The sequence below is a fragment of the Balaenoptera borealis genome, assembly GCF_965194805.1.
Source record: "Balaenoptera borealis genome assembly, chromosome: X".
NCBI lineage: Eukaryota > Metazoa > Chordata > Mammalia > Artiodactyla > Balaenopteridae > Balaenoptera > Balaenoptera borealis.
In genome coordinates, this window is record NC_138881.1 from 78583138 (window position 1) to 78606918 (window position 23781).

The following is a 23781-nucleotide window of genomic DNA, read 5'->3' on the forward strand; positions in this document are numbered from 1 at the left end:
AAATGACAGAATTCTGACCATACTGTAACTTTATAAATGATTGTGTTAACTTCTTCATTTAACAAATGAGTAACTCAAAGACTGGTTTTAAAATTGAAAACACATTATCTAGGCCCATAAGTTGTACACCAATGAAAATAAATACCTAAAATACAAGGCAGTATAGGTATCATTTTCATTTTGAGTTTGAGGAGAGAAACCACTGTGAGCTAGAATAGAATGAGAGAGACTCATGGAAGAGAAAGAACATGATTTAATTTTTAAAGTAGGATTTAAAATGGAGAGGAAGAAAAGTCCCAGTTGGTAGCAATTAAATGAGCGAAAGCACATGTTGTATTTTTAGAACAGGGTCTTCAGCTACCTTTGAGATATATTTAGGAAGATGTGTTAGGGCTGTATTATGGACAAGTTTGAGGAGGAAATAATACCAGACTAAAGGAGTTTTGGTATTTATTTTTGGAACACCGTTTCTCGTATATCCTTCCCAAATGGGAAAATTATATTTACTGTCTATATTTCCTCAATTCCCATTCACTCCTCAAAACATTGTGATGTAGTCTCTTCCCACATCTGCTCACTACTCACATCTCTCATCTTGTTAGCAGTGGCCTCCTATTTGCTAAACTCAAAGGACATTTTTCATTTGAGTACCTTTTTCCTTCATTTGACACTTTTCCTCATTCATTCACTCCTTTTGGAGTTCTGTTTTCTTGGTTTCCATGACATATTATTTTCTGATTTTTCTTCTGCCTTATGACAATTTTATTTTCTGTATGTGTGTGAGTACTTCATCATCTGTCCATGGCAGCAGTGTTCATTTTTCTTAGAATTATATCCTTCATCTATTGTTCTCATCACTTCATACTCTCCCTGTTTTTTCATATGTGCCCTATATCCTTATGAGTTCTAATCCCTGTATTTAGCCCTGACCTCTCCCTGCAGTTTTGACAGATGTGTAAAACTTCCCTATGGACATCTTTCCATCAATGGTCCATGGATCCTCAAACTCAACATTCTTCGAATGGGATCAGTTCCCTCTGACTTCCTTTTCCCAAATCTGGCTCATTACCTGTATCAACTAATGGAGTCACCATTCACTCAAATCACTGAAGTTGAAAATTTAGGTAATATCCTATGCTTCCTTCTCTCCTGATCTCTCCCCATTCCAATAATTCAACCATCTTTTTTTCTGATCTTACATTTGAAATATTATTAAAATAATGAAAATAATAGCTGATAATATATTTTGAAAATTTACTACAGGCCAGGCATGTGCCAAAAACATCTCATTTAATCCTCATGTTAAGGGTACCATTTTTCCTTTTTTGCTTATGGAGAAAATGGGGCTTAGGGCAGTTGAGTGCTTTGCCACATGTCACACAGTTAATAGTCAGTAGAGGTGGTATTTAAATCCAAATATTTTAATTTCAGATTCCACACTCTTACACACAATGGTAGCCTTTATTGCTTCCTGTCTCTACTACATTGTCCTATTTTAGGTCCTTTTCATCTTTCACCTGGATACATGCAGTAGCTGCTTGAATGGCATTCGTCTTATAGCTAGTCTTGTTCCACTCAAACCAGTCTCTACACAACCAATGGATGTTCTATTTCAATTGCAGATTTTATCATTCCACTCCTGTGTTTGAAATCCTTCACTGGCTCCTCATAATTTTCAGGATAAATACCCTAGTTTTTAGCATAACATACAAAGCTCTCATGATGTTATCTCTGATTACTTTTCAGCCTTAGGTTTCACCCATCCCTCCCTGGGTCATAGTTTATGCTGCAAGAAAATCAAATTGCTTTCAGTTTTCTATTACACAACATGCTGTTCTTAGTCTCTGCAAATTCATTCTTGTTTTTCCTAGTGGAGGCCTGTTCTTTGTCATTCTATTAACATGATTAACTTCCATGAATTCTTTATGACTCAGCTCAGGCTCCTCTACAAAGCCTTCCCTGACCAATTTCCTTCTTACCATGATCACATAAAATCTTTTTCTAATCACTAGACTTTGAGTTGTTTGAGAGAATAGTTTTTGCATTCCCAGCATAAGCACATTCCTGGGATATAATACGTATACCTATATATATATGATTTAAATAATGAGTAGGAAAATATTATGATGAAAACTATTTTTGAGACAACTAACTAAGGAATTAAGGATCATAATGGAAGACAGAAGCCAAGTTTAAAGTAGGGAAATCAGCTAGGAGAATGTTATGTTGAGATCAAAGTAAGAGATAAACACCAGGACTAGTGTGGTGGAGGTAGGAATTGAAAATCAGGCTTGACAAATGAAATGGGACATCAAAGTGAATAACATTTCTAACATGATTCCAAAATTTAAGGCAGTCAGTTGGAGATTAGTAGTTGGAGTTTGAACCAAGGTAGCTAGGAGTGCAAGTTCTATAAAGAATTGGGAGATGACGAGATGGAGAAAAAATGTGTATGTGTTTTCCATGTAAAGATGGGGACACTAATTCCTTTAATCAGTAGGGGGAAAAAGGGTGAGAAGATGAGTGCAGCGATTAAATATTTTGAGATGAACATGGCCTGTATGAAAGCTGTTATATCATAGATAAATAGATATTTAGCACAGTTTTACATATGGCGGGGATATGTTCGAGTTAAACAGTACGACTGTGTATTTATATTTCTTCACTATATGGTTTAGTGGAAACAATCCATCTATGATTGACTGATTAATGAGCAAGGAGTTCTTCAACTACCATCCAGCTTGGATATTTTTTCCCCCAAATAACTTGTATTTGTGGGTAATTGACCCTTTTCTGACTATAAAATAGCATGCAATAGTTATAGAAAGTTTGAAAAATACAGATGAATAGATAAATAAAATAAAGAAAAACAAGTTACCTGCAAATCCACCAACTCAATGACAATAAAAATGTTGTTATTTTCGTATATATTTTCCAATGTTTTTTCTGTGTATATACTCCAGTGATTTTTTTGTTTGTTTTTACAAAATTGGGATTATTTTACTATTTTATTAAATATTCTTCTAAAACAAAATTTTTGATGGCTATATAATATTGCATTATATAGATATTCCATAATACATAAAGTTATCTAATATTTTGGATGCTTCAATATTATGCTATTACAAACATATAATGAAACTTAGAGAACATAAGTCTCTCTGTGCACTTACCCAACAGTCAACATTACAATTCACAGAGAAGATTCCATTAAAATCAGTAATGAGTTTAGATCACTATTTGTTAAAATTGTTTTGGACGTTTCATTCAAAACAATAATATGGGGAAAATAATAGATATTGAAAATGAAATGCAGTGCTTTAAATATATAGTGATTTTCTACTGAGAAACTCCAAGAGAAACTTGTGGTAGTATGTAAAGGGACAGCTTTTAGAAGGAAACTTTGGTAATGTGTACCAAAAGTATGCAATTCTACTTCTAGAAATTTATTGTAAGCATAAATAAGAAAAAAAATTTTTAAGTGACTGAATTTTAAAACATCTTTATATTTCATCCTATCAGTTATCAAGTACTCTAATAGATATCATTATTAAACACTTTTTTGTTTCTTATATAATATCTGCTATTTGTACATAAAGTAATTTTTATAGAGAAACTTAGTTTACAAAGTTTAATTTTATAGATTTTTTCTGTTAAATTATATTTTCACTTCTGATTGGAAAATAATGTATAATAAATAAATAGTGGGTTTTTAGAGATTGAATGGTATTTCCATTTTCCTTTTGGTGATCTTTTCCCCTTTATATCCATTGTACACATTTTTACTTTAATGGCAGAAAATATAATATTTAGTATATTGTTTCTCTCATATAATAGTTGTCATTCTCTCTCTGACTTACTTCACTTAGTATGATATTCTCTAGGTTCATCCATGTTGCTGCAAATGGCATTATTTCATTCTTTTTTATGGCTGAGTAATATTCCATTGTATATATCTGCCACATCTTCTTTATCCATTCATCTGTCAATGGACATTTAAGTTGCTTCTGTGTCTTGGCTACTGTACATAGTGCTGCTATGAACAACAGGGGGCATGTGTCTTTTTGAATTAGAGTTTTCTCTAGATATATGCTCAAGAGTGGGATTCCAGGATCATATCATAGCTCTATTTTTAGTTTTTAAAGGAACTTCCATACTGTTTTCCATAGTGGTTGCACCAATTTACATTCCTACCAACAGCGTACAAGGATTCCCTTTTTCCCCACCCTCTCCAGAATTTATTATTTGTAGATATTTGAGGATGGCCATTCTTATTAGTGTGAGGTGACACCTCATCATGGTTTTGATTTGCACTTCTCTAATAATTAGCAATGTTGAGCATCTTTTCATGTGCCTGTTGGCCATCTGTATGTCTTCTTTGGAAAAATATCTATTTAGGTCTTCTGTCCATTTTTCGATTGGGTTGTTTGGGGTTTTTTTGATATTGAGTTACATGAGATGTTTGTATATTTTCAAAATTAACCCCTTGTCAGTCACATCATTTGCACATACTTTCTCTTATTCCATAGGTTGTGTTTTGGTTTTGTTGATGGTCTCCTTTGCTGTGTAAAAGTTTTTAAGTTTGATTAGTCTCACTTTTTTATTTTTGCTTTTATTTCTTTTGCCTTGGGAGACTGATCTAGGAAAATACTGCCATGATTTATGTCAGAGAATGTTTTGCTTATGTTCTCTTTTAGGGGTTTTATGGTGTCATGTCTTATATTTAAGCTTTTAAACCATTTTGAGTTTATTTTTGTATATGGTGTGAGGGAGTGTTCTAACTTCATTGATTTACATGAGGCTGTCAGCTTTCCCAACACCACTTGCTGAAGAGACTGTCTTTTCTCCATTGTACATTTTTGCCTCTTTTGTCAAACATTAATTGACCATAGGTATATGGGTTTATTTCTGGGCTCTCTGTTCTGTTCCATTGATCTATATGTCTGTTTTTGTGCCAATACCACACTGTGTTGATTACTGTAGCTTTGTAGTATTATCTGAATTCTGGGAGGGTTATGCCTCTAGCTTTGTTCTTTTACCTTAGGATTGCTTTGGAAATTCTGGCTCTTTTGTGGTTCCATATAAATTTTAGGATTATTTGTTCTAGTTCTGTGAAAAATGTCATGGGTAATTTGATAAGGATCACAGTAACTCTGTAGATTTCTTTGGGTACTGTGGCCATTTTAACAATATTAATTTTTCCAAGCCAAGAGCATGTCAACCCATTAGTTCTTAATCTTTATACATGTAACCAGTCACTTGTTATTTTTATTTTCACTTGTTATTTTTAAACCTCAAAACTAATGCTTCAGAGAATTCACTTAGAAAAATTGCAATTCAGGGTGTGGTTTTTCAATGTACAAGTAATATCTTTAAATTGTTGTGCCATATTTAAAATAAAGACTAGCATATTCAACACTAGAAAAAAGCGTAATGCTATATATTTAATATTGTAATAAAGAAGACATTTTTAGCTTACAAATAGCTCTAGAAGTTGATGTTAACTTATCACAGTTATGTAGAGATAACTTTAAATCTTATTTTAATAAAATTCAGCATATTGAAGTTTTTGCTTTCTATGTTGGTCATAGAGAGTTAAAGTATCTAATAAACAATGATATATTGAAGATTCTTCATAATTTTTTAAATTTGTTTTTACTTAGAGTAAAGTGGACTTCACCCTCCCCCATTATTAGAATGGGACAAGCAAGCTGAATCATCGTTGACCCATTATATTAACCATTTTGATAAAAGTGACCTTTTATTTGATCACTGTCTAGACCAGTGATTCACAACACTGGCTGTGCATTAAAATTGCATTTAGAGGTCAGAATCTATCCCATGAGATTCTGACAGAGAAGGTCTGAATTGAAGCCTCGCTATCTTTATTTTTTAATAGCTTAACAAGTGATTTAGATGTGCAAGCAGAAATGATAATCATTGAACACAAACATACCTCCATTAAATGAATCCTCGCCCACATATTTGAAACATTGGTCATTAATAAGCTTATTCACTAGACTGAGCTTTTCAATGCCAGGCACAATGTCTATATTAATTTTGTACCCCCAGTAACTAGATCAGTTTTAATTACATAAGCACTTAGGAAACGTTTCTGCTTATTTGTTTGTTTTTTTGTTTAATGTAGTAATAATAACTTATTAAATCAGTGAAGAATCATGACATTGGTTAGATTCATAGTAAGTGACAAACAAAATGTTTATGAAATCAGTAAAAATCAAACACAAAACTACTTTTGGAACAAATATTATCATTGCTCTTTTATTGTTCTTTTTTTCTAAGAAGGATAAATCTCCTTAAGGAAAATCAAGAATAATTTTGCTAAAAAAGCATTTTCACCATTACAGTGCTAAATGGACACACTGTACATTGCCAAGAAGTAAACTTTAGGGAGCTCTGCCAACTCAATGACACACAGACAATGTACAGTGTGTAATTCTATCTTTAAAATAAAGCAAAATAGATAGTATGGCAAGTGGAAATTAAAATATGTGTACTACGGAACTATTTTCACTAGTACAATTTTTAAATGTGAGCAAATATTAAACTGATTTTAGTGATTTTGTAAATAACAGATCTGTAGATATGGGTAAGGTGAATCGGGTTCTTACTTTTTATTTGTTGAATGACTTCTGAATTTCGCTATTTCTATTTTCCAAAGAGCAACCACTGGTACCCACATACACATACAGGTACACACCACCCTCAACACATACACACATTGACCTACATGTATTGTAGTAGATAAATACAGATTTGCAAGCTACCATGGTCTTAACTAGTACAGATGCTTTTCAATTTATATTTTAAAAAATCAAATATGACATATTGCCAATGTAAAGGACAACTTTATTCACTTCAGTTATTTCTTCACCAGTTCTTCAAGTATAATCACACATAGCTGTGTAATTCTAAAACTGTATAAAACATTCAAAATAAAGTAAAAAATAGTGAATTATAAAATCATTTTTTTTTGAGAAGAGGCAGTTTTACACAGCCTATTCAAAACAAGCTATTCCAAATGATTTGCTCCAAGATTTGTATCCAAGTTAAAGCTGAGTGGAAACTTGATTGCTCACAATTAGCTAAAGTACATTTTTGGAAAAAATAAGCTTAAAATGACAAATTTAAAGAAGAAGATAAAACTATTTTGAATAATTTGATGCTGCCATCTGCAACTACTTTGTAAAGATATCGACCTGCCTTTCTGATCCTCTGCTTCTGTCACATTTGGTAGCTCACATGTTGTTAATATGTCCCACCTTCTAAACATTCCCAGTCATGAGAAACTCAATGCACCCAAAGGAAAATGCATTAAAAATATATATGGCATCTTATATGTTGAAAGAATTCCCTTAAAGTTCTTGCAGTGTTTTACTGTTTTAAAAAAGTCTTACTGATATAATGAAAGAAGGTGCAGGCATTTATTATGGCTTGCTAACTTCAAAGGAGAGTAATCCAAGCTAAAAAAATCAAATTTAGCAATCTTTTTTATGCCTCACTAGATTCAGAATCTTACCTGGTATTACCTAATAAATTGTTGAAAACTTCAGTTCAAGAACGATCTTGGAAACTGGTATGTCACATCCATTTTTTAATTTGTCTGAAAAGATGGTACATTATACAATTAGATTTCCAGTTTTAAGGTAATTTCACTCTCTGGTAATGTCTGCTTTATAACACTTCCTGTTTTTGGCTTGCAGAGTCATTGCCATTGAAGCCAGTTTCATTAAGCTCTGATCCCTGGAATATACTTTTTTTTTTTTTTTACAGCATCTGTCATTGAAACAAAATGTTCCAACTAATCTGAAAGGACTGCTGATGAGCATATTGACTTTTCTATCTCTGGCTTGTCTATGAATATCACCATGATAAGGTTTCACTTTATGTAAAGCAACAAAAATAACAACTCTTATGTTTCCTTTGCTGGGCCTTATTAGTTCCCAGTAAAGTCTACGTAAGGTGGGAAGAGATGAAATGAAGTTGGAAAAGGTTGACACTAATATTGAACTATGATATACATTTCTTTTGTTGGCCTAGCCAAAACACCTTGCTATTTGAACTTGGTGATTTGCATATACAATGAAATGTTACTATAGGAAAGCTCCAGTTGCCTTGTGCAGAAACATTCAGCCACAGATTTAAGCAAGCTCTTAGTTCTTCATACAAATATTCATGAAGACAAACAAACAAAAAAGGCCATTTTCAACGAGCTTTTAGATAAACAACATTTGACTTCCTTAAATAAGTTACATCCTAATATTGGCATTTGCAAACCTCACAGAGGACATTATATGATGATCTGCAAGAATACAAAAACATCCAAGAAGGAAAGATTGGATGGATTTTTATATCAGATCACATTTATCAGTATCATTGTCTAGTTTGCAAAGTTCAACAATGTCAAATGCACATTTTGTTTTCTATGAAAGTGTCTGACCTTTATTTAAAATGTCACTCTCACCTTATTCCCTAAATCATAATTACTTGGTTCAGTTAATGATGTATAAAGCAGTTTGGCTGGCTTTTTTTTTTTTTAACGCCATACATCATTATGAGAAAAAATTCATAAAACCCTATCAAAATATTTCAATATGGACCCCTTGCAACTACCACTAATCTGCAACTTATTTTAGGAAATCTAAAAACAGAACAAAAGCTAGCATATTTTGGAAGGTTTTGAAGCTATTATTTTGTTTCAGAAATTCTAATTTAATAAAAGTTCATTATCTGAATTTCAAACACGGCTTTTTGTAAGTTTATAACCTTTAAGGATATGTATTTGGAAGTAAAATAACAAAATGCCAAAGGTACTATGAAGTTAATTCAATGTGATAAGTGTTAGATTCTTTCTTTATTGTTACTACATATACATGAGCATTTCAATAATTATATTAGGCCAAATCTACTTCTCATGTCCAGGGGTAAATCTATTACCCTGTTATTTATATCAAAAATAAATGTTCCATCGTTTGAAACAAAGTATTTGGTGAGCATGTTCATTGGTACTTCAAGTACACTTTGTAAAAGATATTGCATTTTTGTCCTTTTTTCTCAAGTATTGAAAATGCATACATACATGACAATTTTATACACCTGCAATTGTTACTGAATATAGTGTCTGAACAGAAAAAGTATTGTAAAATTAAATAACATAAAAATCAGTTAATGTACATTACACAGCCGGGACTAAGTTGAAGTAAAGGCGGCACCTAGGGCACAAAATTTAGAGGCATTCACTCTCAAGGACCTGCAAGTGCCCCGATAGAGAAACCTTGTCTCACTGTAATCCTGACCCTGGAACATTGACACTGACACATAGAGAATTAATTATTTTATTGATTTACTTTAAAAATAATTTTAATCTTATTGGATCAAATACTCATACTTGACTTAACAAAATAAGTTTAATAGATCAATATCCTCCTTAATATAATCAGTACACTTGGCACAAAGCATACCAGTATGTTCATGTTTACCAGGCACCAAAATACAGATGCACATAAGAGTAGAAAGCATTTTCTTAAAAATAATGATTTATTTACACATAAATCAAACCACTCTGTGTCATGGTCCATAAAAGTGAAAATTCAAGATCTTAAAAATGAACTGAGAGCCTGAACAATTTGAATGAAATAAAACAATTTGTGTTGAAGGAGTATAGAATCAAAGGGAAGATAGGTCAGACTCAAGTACCACTGACTAAAAATTCTAGGTGCATTCTTATAATCTTAAGCATTATAATGCTGTGATCATTATATAAGTGTTATAATTATGGAGGAGGAATAGGACTTATAACTGAAACGAAAAAAATCTTATATATGAGCAAAGGCAGTTTAACTAGGCCCACCTGTAAAATGTATCCATAAAGTCGAAAGAGCATTTCAGGGAACACAGACTGGGAAACAGGGTTCATGACAGACTAGTCAAATCTCCTGACTGCTACCTAGTTCAGTGATTTTTTTCCAAGACACTAACCTACCTTCTTTTTTTTTTTTTTAATAAATTTAGTTATTTATTTATTTTTGGCTGTGTTGGGTCTTCGTTGCTGTGCGTGGGCTTTCTCTAGTTACGGAGAGCAGACTAACCTACCTTCCTGATTCATATTACTTAATTTACCTTTATTTTACTAGTGATAATGCCAAGAAGCATATATAAAAATACACGTACAGACACATACAACCCCCCACACACAGTATCGAGTAAACTGGTATTTGGGCACATTCTGAAGGCTTACTTTAATTTTTCCCTTTTATTTGGCTATAGAATTCTCATATAGCCATAGTTTGATATTTTTCTTATGCCTGACAAACTAGAACAAACACTTGCTAACTCAAGCAAGTGACAGATTTCAGAGTCACATCAGCAGTTTCTTTTCCTTAATAGGATTGCTGAAACTCCATTAATTTGATATGATGTATTTTTAAAGCTCATTTAGGTCTATATAAAGATAGTTGATTTTATATTTATTTCTGAAATTTGCAAACACATAGGGACTTTTGCATGTTCATTCAATATGAAATAATGAAACTAGATAAGTCAGAGTAATTAAGCTTATCTCTAGAAGTTGCTTTTAAATAATTAATTGAATATATATGTAGAAAAACTATTATGGACACCCAAAGATTCTGGACCTATTAAAATAGAGAGTTTAATCAGTTTATTACTGCCGAGGCAAAAAGGAAAATGGTTTCGATTAATTAGAGTATGGAGATGTATAACAATAATTCCCACATTAATACATTTGATAACTCGGTAATTCATGTATTATTTCCTTGTCAGCTTTATGAGTTTTATGGATATTTGACTATTTAAAAATAGTTAGATATTTTGTTTTGTGGGATTCACAGACAGTTGCCAATAGAAGAACACAAAGCAAGTGTACTGAGTGGGATGTGCAGAATGAAGAGTAAGCACATCATTGTATACTTGTAGACCTCTCTGAGATTCAGTTTTCTTACCTATAAAAAATGAATGTTGCATTAGTCTTTGTGGTTGTGTAACAAATTATCACTACTTTAGCAGCTTAAAACAACTCATTTATTATCTCACAACTGGGCAGTTCAGAAGTTCAGGCAGGTTTGACTGGGTTCTTTGCATAGGGTCTCACAAGGCCAAATTCAAGGTGTTGACCAGGCTGGCTTTTATCTGGAGTCCCTGGGGAAGAATTTGTTTCCAAGCTCTCTCAGGTGGTGGAAAAACTTAGTTCCTGTGCTGAGGTCCCATTTTCTTGATGACTATCAGCTAGGAACCACTCAGTTTCTAGAGGCCACTCTTAGGTCCTTAGTCCATGGTCCCTTCCATCTCTGCAAAGGAAATACCTCCCATGTGTTGAATCCCTCTCACATTTCAAATCTCTCTGATATCTTCTTCTGCTACCAGCTAAAGAAAATTATCTTCTCTTAAAGTGCTTATGTAATTAGATCAGGCCCACTCAGATAATCTCCTTTTTGATGAACTCTAAGTCAATTGATCAGTAACCTTAATTGAATCTGCAAAATTCCTTTTGCCATTTAACACAATCATAGACATCTCATCAAATTCCTAGTCCCAGAGACTATGATGTATATCTTGAGAGAGGGGCATTTTAATATTCTGCCTGTCACAAAGGTGTTGAATGAATGAATGTTTGTTTTTTTTTAGTTCTAAATATTATTCTAGCCAAACCAGTCTCTGGAAGTAAAATGGACTCTGGATAATTCATTATATGTACCATCAATATTTCAGGGGCTTTCCATTTTACTTCTATCTGAAGTGAAGAAAGAATAAACAAAATATACCATTGTATGTTCTCTGGCTAAATTAATGAGAGATTTAGTCCAACAGAGAACTCTGCAAGAGGTGGGAACAGTATGTATTGTCCTCCATTATTAATGAACAGCAATTTCAGCCCTACTGAAAAGATAAGGCTACCTATTCACAAGTAAACATAGTCTGTAAAATAAATATTCAAGAAAGGAAAGAGGAAGCATCCCAGTTGCATTAAGCTTGGTGTCAGTTACATTATAGGGTCTCCTGATTTTGTCTTACATGTTTCTATAGCCTCAGTATATATCATCTAATAGGTTAAATGAATAGTGCTTTCTCAGTAGAATGCTAAACTTCCTGACGACTGCAAGCATCTAGGTTTTGTTGGCATTATGGGAACATAAAAATATCTGCATTTGTTTTGTAGTATTATCTAGGCAGAGCATAGAACCATGTTTATTGCAATATTTGGAATAATATTTGAGATACTTGATTACATGTAAATATGAGTTTTTCAGGTAACAATATTTGGTAAAAATTACATAAAACTGTATTAGATGAACAGAGTTTATCACAAATTCTGTAATATTTATTTCAATTTATGAAAATGGAATGCAATACAGCAATTCTGTTAGAAAAATCTATTGTACTAATGCATTTCTTTTCCAGTGAAATACTTACCTTTAATTTTTTTTGCTAAAACTTCACATCATTTTCTTTTAATGTGTTATATTTAAGTATGATGGAAAAAGTAAAAGGAAATTACAGTACTATCAGAAACTGATTTTACATACTTTAAACTCTATTTTTATAACACTTGTTAACCTACCAAGAAAACAGAAATTAAAATAATGAAATTAAATAATGAATTAAATAATGAAATTAAATGTTCTCAAGCAGTTATTTTATTTTATTTTATTTTATTTTATTTTATTTTGTTTTTGGTGGTTTCTCCAGTGTGGAGTCACATCCAAACTTTACTGAGTTTATAACCTCCATTGCACACTAATCTTACAAACTTAGAAAAACTTGTAAATTGATCTGAAAAAGAGAACATAATAATTAAAACAGAAATAAAACAGTTGTAAAGAAAACAAACAATACTTAATTTTTTTTAAATTAATTAATTTATTTATTTATTTTGGGGTGTGTGTTGGGTCTTCGTTTCTGTGCGAGGGCTTTCTCTAGTTGCAGCAAGCGGGGGCCACTCTTCACCGCGGTGCGCGGGCCTCTCACTGTCGCGGCCTCTCCTGTTGCGGAGCACAGGCTCCAGACGCGCAGGCTCAGTAGTTGTGGCTCATGGGCCCAGTCGCTCCGCGGCATGTGGGATCCTCCCAGACCAGGGCTCGAACCCGTGTCCCCTGCATTGGCAGGCAGATTCTCAACCACTGCGCCACCAGGGAAGCCCTACTTAATTTTGAAGATGTAATTTTCCCTTATATATTTAATTAATGTTTATGATCATGAACTGATCTATATTTTTCTGCTACACTTTTTTTTAAATTTTATTTTATTTATTTATTTTTTACAGCAGGTTCTTATTAGTTATCCATTTTATACATATCAGTGTATTAGTGTATATATGTCAATCCCAGTCTCCCAATTCATCACACCACTATCCCCTTCTGGCCACTTTCCCCCTTGTTGTCCATATGTTGGTTCTCTACATCTGTGTCTCTATTTCTGTCCTGCAAACCAGTTCATCTGTACCAGTTTTCTAGGTTCCACATATATGAGTTAATATACAATATTTGTTTTTCTCTTTCTGACTTACTTCACTCTGTATGACAGTCTCTAGATCCATCCACGTCTCTACAAATGACCCAATTTCGTTCCTTTTTATGGCTGAATAATATTCCATTGTATATATGTACCACATCTTCTTTATCTATTCCTCGATGGGCATTTAGGTTGCTTCCATGACCTGGTTATTGTAAATAGTGCTGCCATGGACATTGGGGTGCATGTGTCTTTTTGAATTATGGTTTTCTCTGGGTATATTCCCAGTAGTGGGATTGCCGGGTCATATGGTAATTCTATTTTTAGTTTTTTAAGGAACCTCCATACTGTTCTCCATAGTGGCTGTATCAATTTACATTCCCACCAACAGTGCAAGGGGATTCCCGTTTCTTCACACCCTCTCCAGCATTTGCTGTTTGTAGATTTTCTGATGATGCCCATTCTAACTGGAGTGAGATGATACCTCATTGTAGTTTTGATTTGCATTTCTCTAATAATTAGTGTTGTTGAGCAGCTTTTCATGTGCTTCTTGGCCATCTGTGTGTCTTCTTTGGAGAAATGTCTATTTAGGTCTTCTGCCCATTTTTTGATTGGGTTGTTTTTTTTTTTTTTTTTAATATTGAGCTGCATGAGCTATTTATATATTTTGGAGATTAATCCTTTGTCCGTTGATTCGTTAGCAAATATTTTCTCCCATTCTTTTCGTCTTGTCTGTAGTTTCCCTTGCTTTGCAAAGGCTTTTAAGTTTCATTAAGTCCCATTGGTTTATTTTTGTTTTCATTTCCATTACTCTAGGAGGTGTGTCAAAAAAGATCTTTCTGTGATTTATGTCAAAGAGTGTTCTTCCTATGTTTTCCTCTAAGAGTTTTGTGGTCTAACATTTAAGTCTCTAATCCATTTTGAGTTTATTTTTTTGTATAGTGTTAGGAAGTGTCCTAATTTTTCTCTTTTACATGTAGCTGTCGAGTTTTCCCAGCACCACTTATTGAAGAGACTGTCTTTTCTCCATTGTATATCCTTGCCTCCTTTGTCATAGATTAGTTGACCATAGGTGCATGGGTTTATCTCTGGGCTTTCTATCCTGTTGCATTGATCTATATTTCTGATTTTGTACCAGTACCATACTGTCTTGATTACTGGAGCTTTGTAGTATAGTCTGAAGTCAGGGCGTCTGATTCCTCCAGCTCCTCTTTTATCCCTCAAGACTGCTTTGGCTATTTGGGGTCTTTTGTGTCTCCATACAAATTTTAAGATTTCTTTTTCTAATTCTGTAAAAAATGCCATTGGTAATTTGATAGGGATTGTATTGAATCTGTAGATTGCTTTGGGTAATATAGTCATTTTCACAATATTGATTCTTCCAATCCAAGAACATGGTATATTTCTCCATCTGTTTGTATCATCTTTAATTTCTTTCATCAGTGTCTTATAGTTTTCTTCATACAGGTCTTTTGTCTCCCTAGATAGGTTTATTCCTAGGTATTTTATTCTTTTTGTTGCAATGGTAAATGGGAGTGTTTCCTTAATTTCTCTTTCAGGTTTTTCATTGTTAGTGCATAGGAATGCAAGATATTTCTGTGCATTAATTTTGTATCCTGCAAATTTACCAAATTCATTGATAAGCTCTAGTAGTTTTCTGGTGGCATCTGTAGGATTCTCTATGTATAGTATCATGTCATCAGCAAACTGTGACAGTTTTACTTCTTCTTTTTCCAATTTGGATAACATTTATTTCTTTTTCTTCTCTGATTGCCATGGCTAGGACTTCCAAAACTATGTTGAATGATAGTGGCGAGAGTGGACATACTGGTCTTGTTCCTAACCTTAGATGAAATGCTTTCAGTTTTTCACCACTGAGAATGATATTTGCTGTGGGTTTGTCATATATGGCCTTTATTATGTTGAGGTAGGTTCCCTCTATGCCCACTTCTGGAGAGTTTTTATCATAAATGGGTGTTGAATTTTGTCAAAAGCTTTTTCTGCATCTATTGAGATGATCATATGGTTTTTATTCTTCAATTTGTTAATATGGTGTATCACATTGATTGATTTGCATATATTGAAGAATCCTTGCATCCCTGGGATAAATCCCACTTGATCATGGTGTATGATCCTTTTAATGTGCTGTTGGATTCTGTTTGCTAGTATTTTGTTGAGGATTTTTGCATCTATATTCATCAGTGATATTGGTCTGTAATTTTCTTTTTTTGTAGTATCTTTGTCTGGTTTTGGTATCAGGGTGATGGTGGCCTCATAGAATGAGTTTGGGAGTGTTCCATCCTCTGCAATCTTTTGGAAGAGTTTGAGAAGACTTGGTGTTAGCTCTTCTCTAAATGTTTGATAGAATTCACCTGTGAAGCCATCTGGTCCTAGACTTCTGTTGGTTGGAAGATTTTTAATCACAGTTTCAATTTCATTTCTTGTGATTGGTCTGTTCATATTTTCTCTTTCTTCCTGGTTCAGTCATGGAAGGTTATACCTTTCTAAGAATTTGTCCATTTCTTCCAGGTTGTCCATTTTATTGGCATAGAGTTGCTTGTAGTAGTTTCTTAGGATTATTTGTATTTCTCCGGTGTCTGTTACAACTTCTCCTTTTTCATTTCTCATTTTATTGATTTGAGTCCCCTCCCTCTTTCTTGATGAGTCTGGCTAATGGTTTATCAATTTTGTTTATCTTCTCAAAGAACCAGCTTTTAGTTTTATTGATCTTTGTTATTGTTTTCTTTGTTTCTATTTCATTTATTTCTGCTCTGATCTTTCTGATTGCTTTCCTTCTACTAACTTTGGGTTTTGTCTGTTCTTCTTTCTCTAGTTCATTTATGTGTAAGGTTAGAGTGTTTATGTGAGATTTTTCTTGTTTCTTGATGTAGGCGTGTATTGCTATAAAATTCCTTCTTAGAATTGCTTTTGCTGCATCTCGTAGGTTTTGGATCATCGTGTTTTCATTCTCATTTGTCCCTAGGTATTTTTTGATTTTCTCTTTGATTTCTTCAGTGGTCTCTTGGTTATTTAGTAGCGTATTGTTTACCCTCCATGTGTTTGTGTTTTTTACGGTTTTTTCCCTGTAATTAATTTCTAATCTCATAGTGTCATGGTCAGAAAAGATGCTTGATATGATTTCAATTTTCTTAAATTTAATGAGGCTTGATTTGTGACCCAAGATGTGATCTATCGTGGAGAATGTTCCATGTGCACTTGAGAAGAAAGTGGAATCTGCTGTTTTTGGATGGCACGTCCTATAAATATCAATTAATTTTATCTGGTCTATTGTGTCATTTAAAGCTTGTGTTTCCTTATTAATTTTCTGTTTGGATGATCTGTCCATTGGTGTAATTGAGGTGTTAAAGTCCCCCACTATCATTGTGTTACTGTCGATTTCCTCTTTTATAGCTGTTAGTAGTTGCCTTATGTACTGAGGTGCCCCTATGTTGAGTGCATATATATTTATAATTGTTATATCTTCTTCTTAGATTGATCCCTTGATCATTATGTAGTGTCCTTCCTTGTCTCTTGTTACATTCATTATTTTAAAGTCTACTTTATCTGATATGAGTATTGCTACTCCAGCTTTCTTTTGATTTCCATTTGCATGGAATATCTTTTTCCATCCCCTCACTTTCAGTCTGTATGTGTCCCTAGGTCTGAAGTGGGTCTCTTGTAGACAGCATATATATGAGTCTTGTTTTTGTATCCATTCAGCTAGCCTGTGTCTTTTGGTTGAAGCATTTAATACATTCACGTTTAAGGTAATTATCAATATGTATGTTCTTATGACCATTTTCTTAATTGTTATGGGTTTGTTTTTGTAGGTCCTTTTCTTCTTTTGTGTTTCCCACTTAAGGAAGTTCCTTTAGCATTTGTTGTAGAGCTGGTTTGGTGGTGCTGAATTCTCTTAGCTTTTGTTCAAGCAATAATTTTAAAGAAGTGGCTCTACTTAACATAGAGTGACTTGTGAATCATGAATTTTTAGGCATCTGTTCCAGTTCTGTGAACCATCTCACACCATGACTAATTAATGTGCAAAATTATTTGGAAAATGCAATATGTTTTTGGAATTATTTCACTTAGCATGTAACCAGCCTTTTAAATCTTCCAGTCAAATGTTTTAGAAATTGTCAGTGATTAAAGTCAACATTCTCAAAATAACCACAAGATATTTATGGCACTTTACAATTTCCATATCTCTATTGATTGTTTGGTAACTTTCTAGATATAAATCTACCCCACAGAAAGAATGGAGCAAATTTGCTGTCTGATGATATACTTTTTGTTGGAATGAAAATTACCTTGATTATTATGTCATTAAAAAACAACTAAGGTATGTATTGAGGAGCTGTTTTATACCAGGTAAAATGTTGGGTGCTTGGAATGCAAAGATTACATTGGGTTGGCCAAAGAGTTCGTTCGGCATTTTCCATTAGATGTTACGGAAAAATCTGAATGACCTTTTTGGCCAACCCAGTATATACATTGTGGTCCCCCCAGATGAGCTGACAGTCCAATAAACAACCATAAAATTAAAAATCCATTAATTTAGTAGCTTTTTCCTCTTATATATAGCAACTTTTAAAAGATTTTGATAGCTTTGATAGCTATAAGTTTGATTTTAGCTCTGACTACCACTACTAGCATGGTGAATTTTGTTAAGTCTTTCAGTCTCCTAGACTAAGTTTCCTTTCTTGGGAAGAAAAGTGTTTTTTAATATTTGCCATCATTTATTTTAATCTTGAGAGATCACATATAAAAGTATTTTGCATTTACTGGGTGATAGCAGAAGCAGAATGAGACATATTATTAATTGAGATTCCATTTCAAATGCTTATTTTTAGCATAATTTGTCCAACACAAAAGATATATGTTAATCTTCCAAGAGGAATATAAGTTTTCATGATATCTAAACATTGAAGGATAAGGGGAGGAAGACATCAAAAATGATAGATAATCATGAGCTGGGATCAAGATTTAGTTGTGATAATCTTGTGGATCAAGATTTAGTTGATCAAGAAGCATTCTTTTGTTTTTTTTTTTAATTTAATTTTATTTATTTTTTTATACAGCAGGTTCCTATTAGTTATCCATTTTATACATATTAGTGTATATATGTCAATCCCAATCTCCCAGTTCATCACACAAGAGGCATTCTACTGGGTCTGAAATGTGTTCAGGGAATATTGCCATGGGATTATTTAGTAGAAAAATGCTTTTTTGCAGTTTGTACTGATGGTGGATTTTCCACTTTTAATCAAGAAAAGCTCTCAATTACTTCAGGGAATTTTTGCTTTATTAAACCTACTGGAAAATCAACCTGAGTTTTATGGATTCAGGTATGAGATTTTTTTTTTCTCAATTTACCATGGCCTCATGATAAATGATTTCCTCCAGCAACCACGGTATTCTGGCTCTTTCTCTCTTTTCAAACATTAAGAAAAATTCCAATCCACAGAATAGAATTCAGGAAATTACAGACTTAAGAGAAGGGCATGTACTAGCAATACTTCCCCCGGGACAGTGTAGATAGGATATCATCCACAGGAGAGGATATAGACCCTTCAGGAGACTGAAAAAATGAAAGACATAAAATTAGAGAATACAAAGGAACAGATTACTTTTCAATTCAGTGAGGGTCTATAATTCTACACTGCTCAGGTGCAGATGAAAACTATTCAGGTCAGAATCAAGTTGGTTCAGTAAGAGATAACACTATAAATAATGAGGTGTTCTCTGGTGAGTCAATCACTACCAACCGCCTGTTTAAAATGTCAGAGCCGTCAAGGTCACTTGGCCTTCAGCTGATGGCAGCACTGACCTAGTGTCACTTACACACAGTCTTTAAATTAAATTTGAAGTCTCAAAAAAGGATTATCTTTTTTTTTAGAGACAATATTTGAATCAATAATGTTTTGGGCACCGCGGTGAAAGAATGATGTGGGTTGATTGAAGTTTACAAGCTGTAGACAATTGTCCATTAAAGCAATTACATTAACACTTCGGGCTGGTGAGAAATCAATATTGAGGCAGAGGCAGAGTATTTGCATATTTTTTTCTCTGTCACTGTGTCCTCACCAAAGCTTTTGGAAATTGGTGTTTTCAATGCACTTTACATTCCACAACCAGGACTAAAGAGTGAGATACTGAAAAAAAGAGACCCCAATCAGGAAGAAAAAGAAATACACATTAGAAAGAATTAGAATGAAGTTTGGTAAAAAAAAATAATAATAACTCTACTATAAATATTAAAGGAACAAAGTATGCTTCCTCTGAAAGAACTTGATTAGACACTCCTTGTGACTTGTTTTAAATTAACTTTCAGGTACTTTTCAAGTAGATAACTAATGTGAACTCAGCTTGTTGAAAACCTGCTTAGTTACACATTCAACAAGCCTGATGGACTGTTTTGATTATTTTTGCCCTTTACAGAGTAAGTGTACAGTAACACTAATTAAAAGCTTTTCTACTGAATAATCCATGTGCATTACCTTCCAAAGTTTAGCTTAAGGGGTCTACATTGACAAAAACACATTTTATTGCCTTTGCTTAATTTCATTAGCGGGACTCCTCTTTGACTTTGTGGGAACATTTATATTTTCCTCCAGAGCATGTTAGAGCACAGAGCGATTATCAAAGCATTTGAAGTAACCACAGCTCAGGGATAATGGGAATGAGCCCTATAGCACTGTGCAAGCACTGGGGCCATTTATAGATGTTCTGTGCAATGGTGGATAAAATAGGGACACACTGTATTGTACCAGAGGCATTTTCTCTAGAGCTTTCAGTAAGTCCCTTCTATGCTAAATAATTCAAACGTGTATTTTGCATTCAGTAAACAATCGCAAAGAAAAGGCAATGAAGTTGTAAAAGGAGTTTTGCTCAGTCAGTATACGTCTTTAAAAGGAAAGTGAATATGTAAAATGATACCTAATTGCCTACTGAATTGCTAGGAGTAAGAGTAACAGAGATATCTGGCACCCTAGAAAAAATTAAAGGTTTTTGGTCTTTATTGTGGTTGTTACAATTTGCTTTGTGATGCTTTCTTGACAATTGAGACATTTTAGTCTGCATGTTTTTGTATGAACATAACAGAGTGATGAGAAAAATATACTTGTAGAAAAAATTCCTGAATTTATCTTGCCTTCATCTTAATTTTTTTCTCCCAGTAACTGTAATTTTACTGTTACTGTGTTCATAATTTGAAAAATTCTGTCTTAGGAAATCTTGGAATCATGTAGATACTCTTTTACCTGCTCATTAGCAGACCTATAATTTTACGTAAACCTCAATTGAGACCTAAATAGCCAGTTACACTAATTAGTCTGTAATTTCATAATCCAAGTGCTTGCAGAGAACACAAACTTGAAAAATTCTAGTTCTACAAATGCTTTTGGCTCTATGGATTTCCATACAGACTCAAAATATCACCCAAAAGGCTACTAATAAAATTCGCCACAGAGCCTCCAGTGATGATTGGTCTGTGGATGAATTTCTCATTTACAAACTTGCCCTCAGAGCATCTCTCTCCTTAGAAACATTTGATTCCCTTTCATTTTGAAGATGGTAGCAGATAATATCTCAGCCATTTTATGATTCAGTGTTTTCTATCATATAGGAGTGGCCTTTACTTTAATCCATATTTTGCATTACACACGCACATATAAAATTTTCATTTTTAAATGAGCCTTTGTTCTATGATATAGTTAGTAGTTGTATGATCAATTATTATATTCATAATGTATTTTATTAAATTAGAAATTTTAAATAGATAATTTCAACATTTATTATAACTTGGTAATAATAGCATGTATATAGCATTTAACTGAGCGCCAGGTTCTGTTCTATTAACACATATTATCTTATTTAGGTAATATTTTGAATTCCATTTTACAGATTAGGAAACTGAGGCATCGCACTGTTAGGTGAACTGTTAGGTGAAGATGACAGGATAAGTAAGTGGCAAAGCTCAGATTTAAATGCAGTCAGTTTAGCTCTAGAATCCATGCTGTTAATTTTGAGACTAAAGTAGCAATTTTTAAGATACTTTAGATGACAGAATCTTAGATCTCTATTGTAAATATCTTTCAGAGCTTAAAAACAATTTTGCAGCATATAACCTTTAGCAAAAGCAAGCAATGCTTATCTCCTACTAACTCTTAAACCAGATTCAGAGGATCTGTAATTTCACATAGACTCTAAAAAGGAACACTTTCTGGAAATTCTAAATCAAAAGAAACACATTCTTGAATTAATGAAAATGAAAAACTAATTAATATTTTGTGGGTTTCGATTTAAAAAAATACATGCTATGCTATGATGAATAATGTTCTCCCAAAGATGTTCATGTTTTAATCCCTGGAACCTGTGAATATGATACCTTAGGTAGCAAAGGCTAATTAAATTTACAGATGGAAATAAGGTTGCTAACCAGCTGATCTTAAGATAGGTATAGGAGCCTGAATTATACAGATGAGTTCAATGTAATCAAAAGTGGAATTAAATGTTGAGGAGGGGGCAGACCAGGAGGTCATGGTGATGGGAAGTTAGTCGCACTGACTGCTACAGGCTTTGAAGATGGAGGAAAAGAGCTATAATCCAAGGGAATGTGAGTGACCTCAGGAAGCTAGAAAGGGATTCTTCCCTAGAGCCTCCAGAAAGGAACAGAGCTCTATTGACACCTTGCCTTTAAAGCCCAGCAAGACCCATTTTGGACTTCTGACCTCCAGAACTATAATATAGCTTTTGATTGTGTTAAACCACTAGTCCATGGCAATTTGTTACAGCAGTGATAGGAAATTGATAAGAAATTAATACACACAAACACATCAAATATTTGTTCTGAATATCTGAATGTTCTTCAATGCAAAACAGTATTTTTGGAAATTGCTCAGAAAAATAGTGATAATATAGTCCATATGATTCCAGGTTGTTGTCATTAGCAGGTAGATCGCATAACAAATTCACCATCTAAGTGTCAAAGACTTTTCTAAATGCTTTAATATGCTAATTCATTTAATTCTCACAGTAACTGTATGATATAGATTCCATTATCCTTCCCATTTTGTAGATAAGTAAACTGAGGAACAGAGAGTTTAGATAATTGGTGGAAGGTCTCAGAACTAGTAAGTGGTAAGGAAAGGATCCAGGCTTTTTGGCTCTAGAGGCCATGTTCTTAACCATCAAGCATACTGCCTTTCAAAAAAGATTTTTAAAAAAATCTTGTTATGTGACTGATGTTGTAAGCAAGGTAAATGGCTTTGTTGTCATATTCCTTCACTTTATTGATGAGGACTCTCAGGAAACCAGAGAAGTTAAAGGATTTGTCTAAGCTCATGCAGCATATCTTTGATATCTGTCATAACCTTTCTGAGAATTTCCCCCATTACAAATGGCTGATGCTGGATAGGGAAGATGGGGAAAAAAAGAACATACTGAGAATACTGAGAGAGGCAGTGTGACACCTACAGAATCTGTTTCCAGGTTCTGATCTGCTACTTAATTAGGTATTGGCTTAGACTTGAGTAGGCTTCATAATTCACAAGGGTATGAGGGAAGAAGGATTGTATTAAGGCCCCATAGTTACTGGGAGAGTATTAATAATTTGGCAACTGTCAAAACGTAGACTTAGTCTAATTTATAGTCCAAATAAATGACCAGATAAAAGTACATATATTTCTCTGCACCTATTTTTCAGTTAAAAATAAAGAAGTTGATACAAATAGACACTTAGACTGGAAATTAAGTTTCAAGGTTTATTTTAGTGATTCCCCTTATCTGTACTCACTACTGACAGCAGGCTGTGAATATGTTCTTGACTGTTGCACTAACACTTCCCTCACTATGCATATAATAAAGACTAAAATTTATCCTGGGGTTTTATAAAATGAACAACCTAATGAAACTTGGCTCTTGTGGTTTGTATTCTTTGCAGGCACCTATAGTAAAAGCATAGCCTTATATCACGCAAAGGAGCATCATTTATTCATATATATTATATAAGGAGTGACCCCTTTAAATAGAGAAGATGCTAAAAGGGTTTTGATTAATTTCATCAGACACAATGAGATATACAAATAATTACTGTAAATCAAGAAAAAAATTTGTAGCCTAAATCGAATGCAAATATTAGTTTGAGAGGAAGGAAATAAGGATTTTACTACATTTACTGAGCTTTAAATTTAACAGGAGTTTGCCCAGACAGTACACTTTCAGACACCCTCAAATTGCAATTCAACAATTAGTGGTTTGATGTGTGAGCAAACGTCTTTACAGTGGGAAATGAAT

The 23781-nt window shown here is 33.5% G+C and overlaps 1 protein-coding gene across 3 annotated transcripts in view; it reads left to right on the forward strand.

Annotated features, from left to right (window-relative positions):
• PCDH11X (protocadherin 11 X-linked) overlaps positions 1 to 23781 on the forward strand; it is a 523932-nt gene that overhangs the window by 93798 nt on the left and 406353 nt on the right. Inside the window, exon 3 of one of the 3 annotated variants that reach the window (XM_082377051.1) lies at positions 1 to 23520. This exon is cut by the window's left edge and continues 17031 nt beyond it. The exons of the other annotated variants lie outside the window; for them this stretch is intronic. The gene's annotated coding sequence lies outside the window, so the exon portion shown is untranslated. Of the gene's footprint in view, positions 23521 to 23781 lie in introns of those variants that run through there. 3 annotated transcript variants of the gene reach the window in all.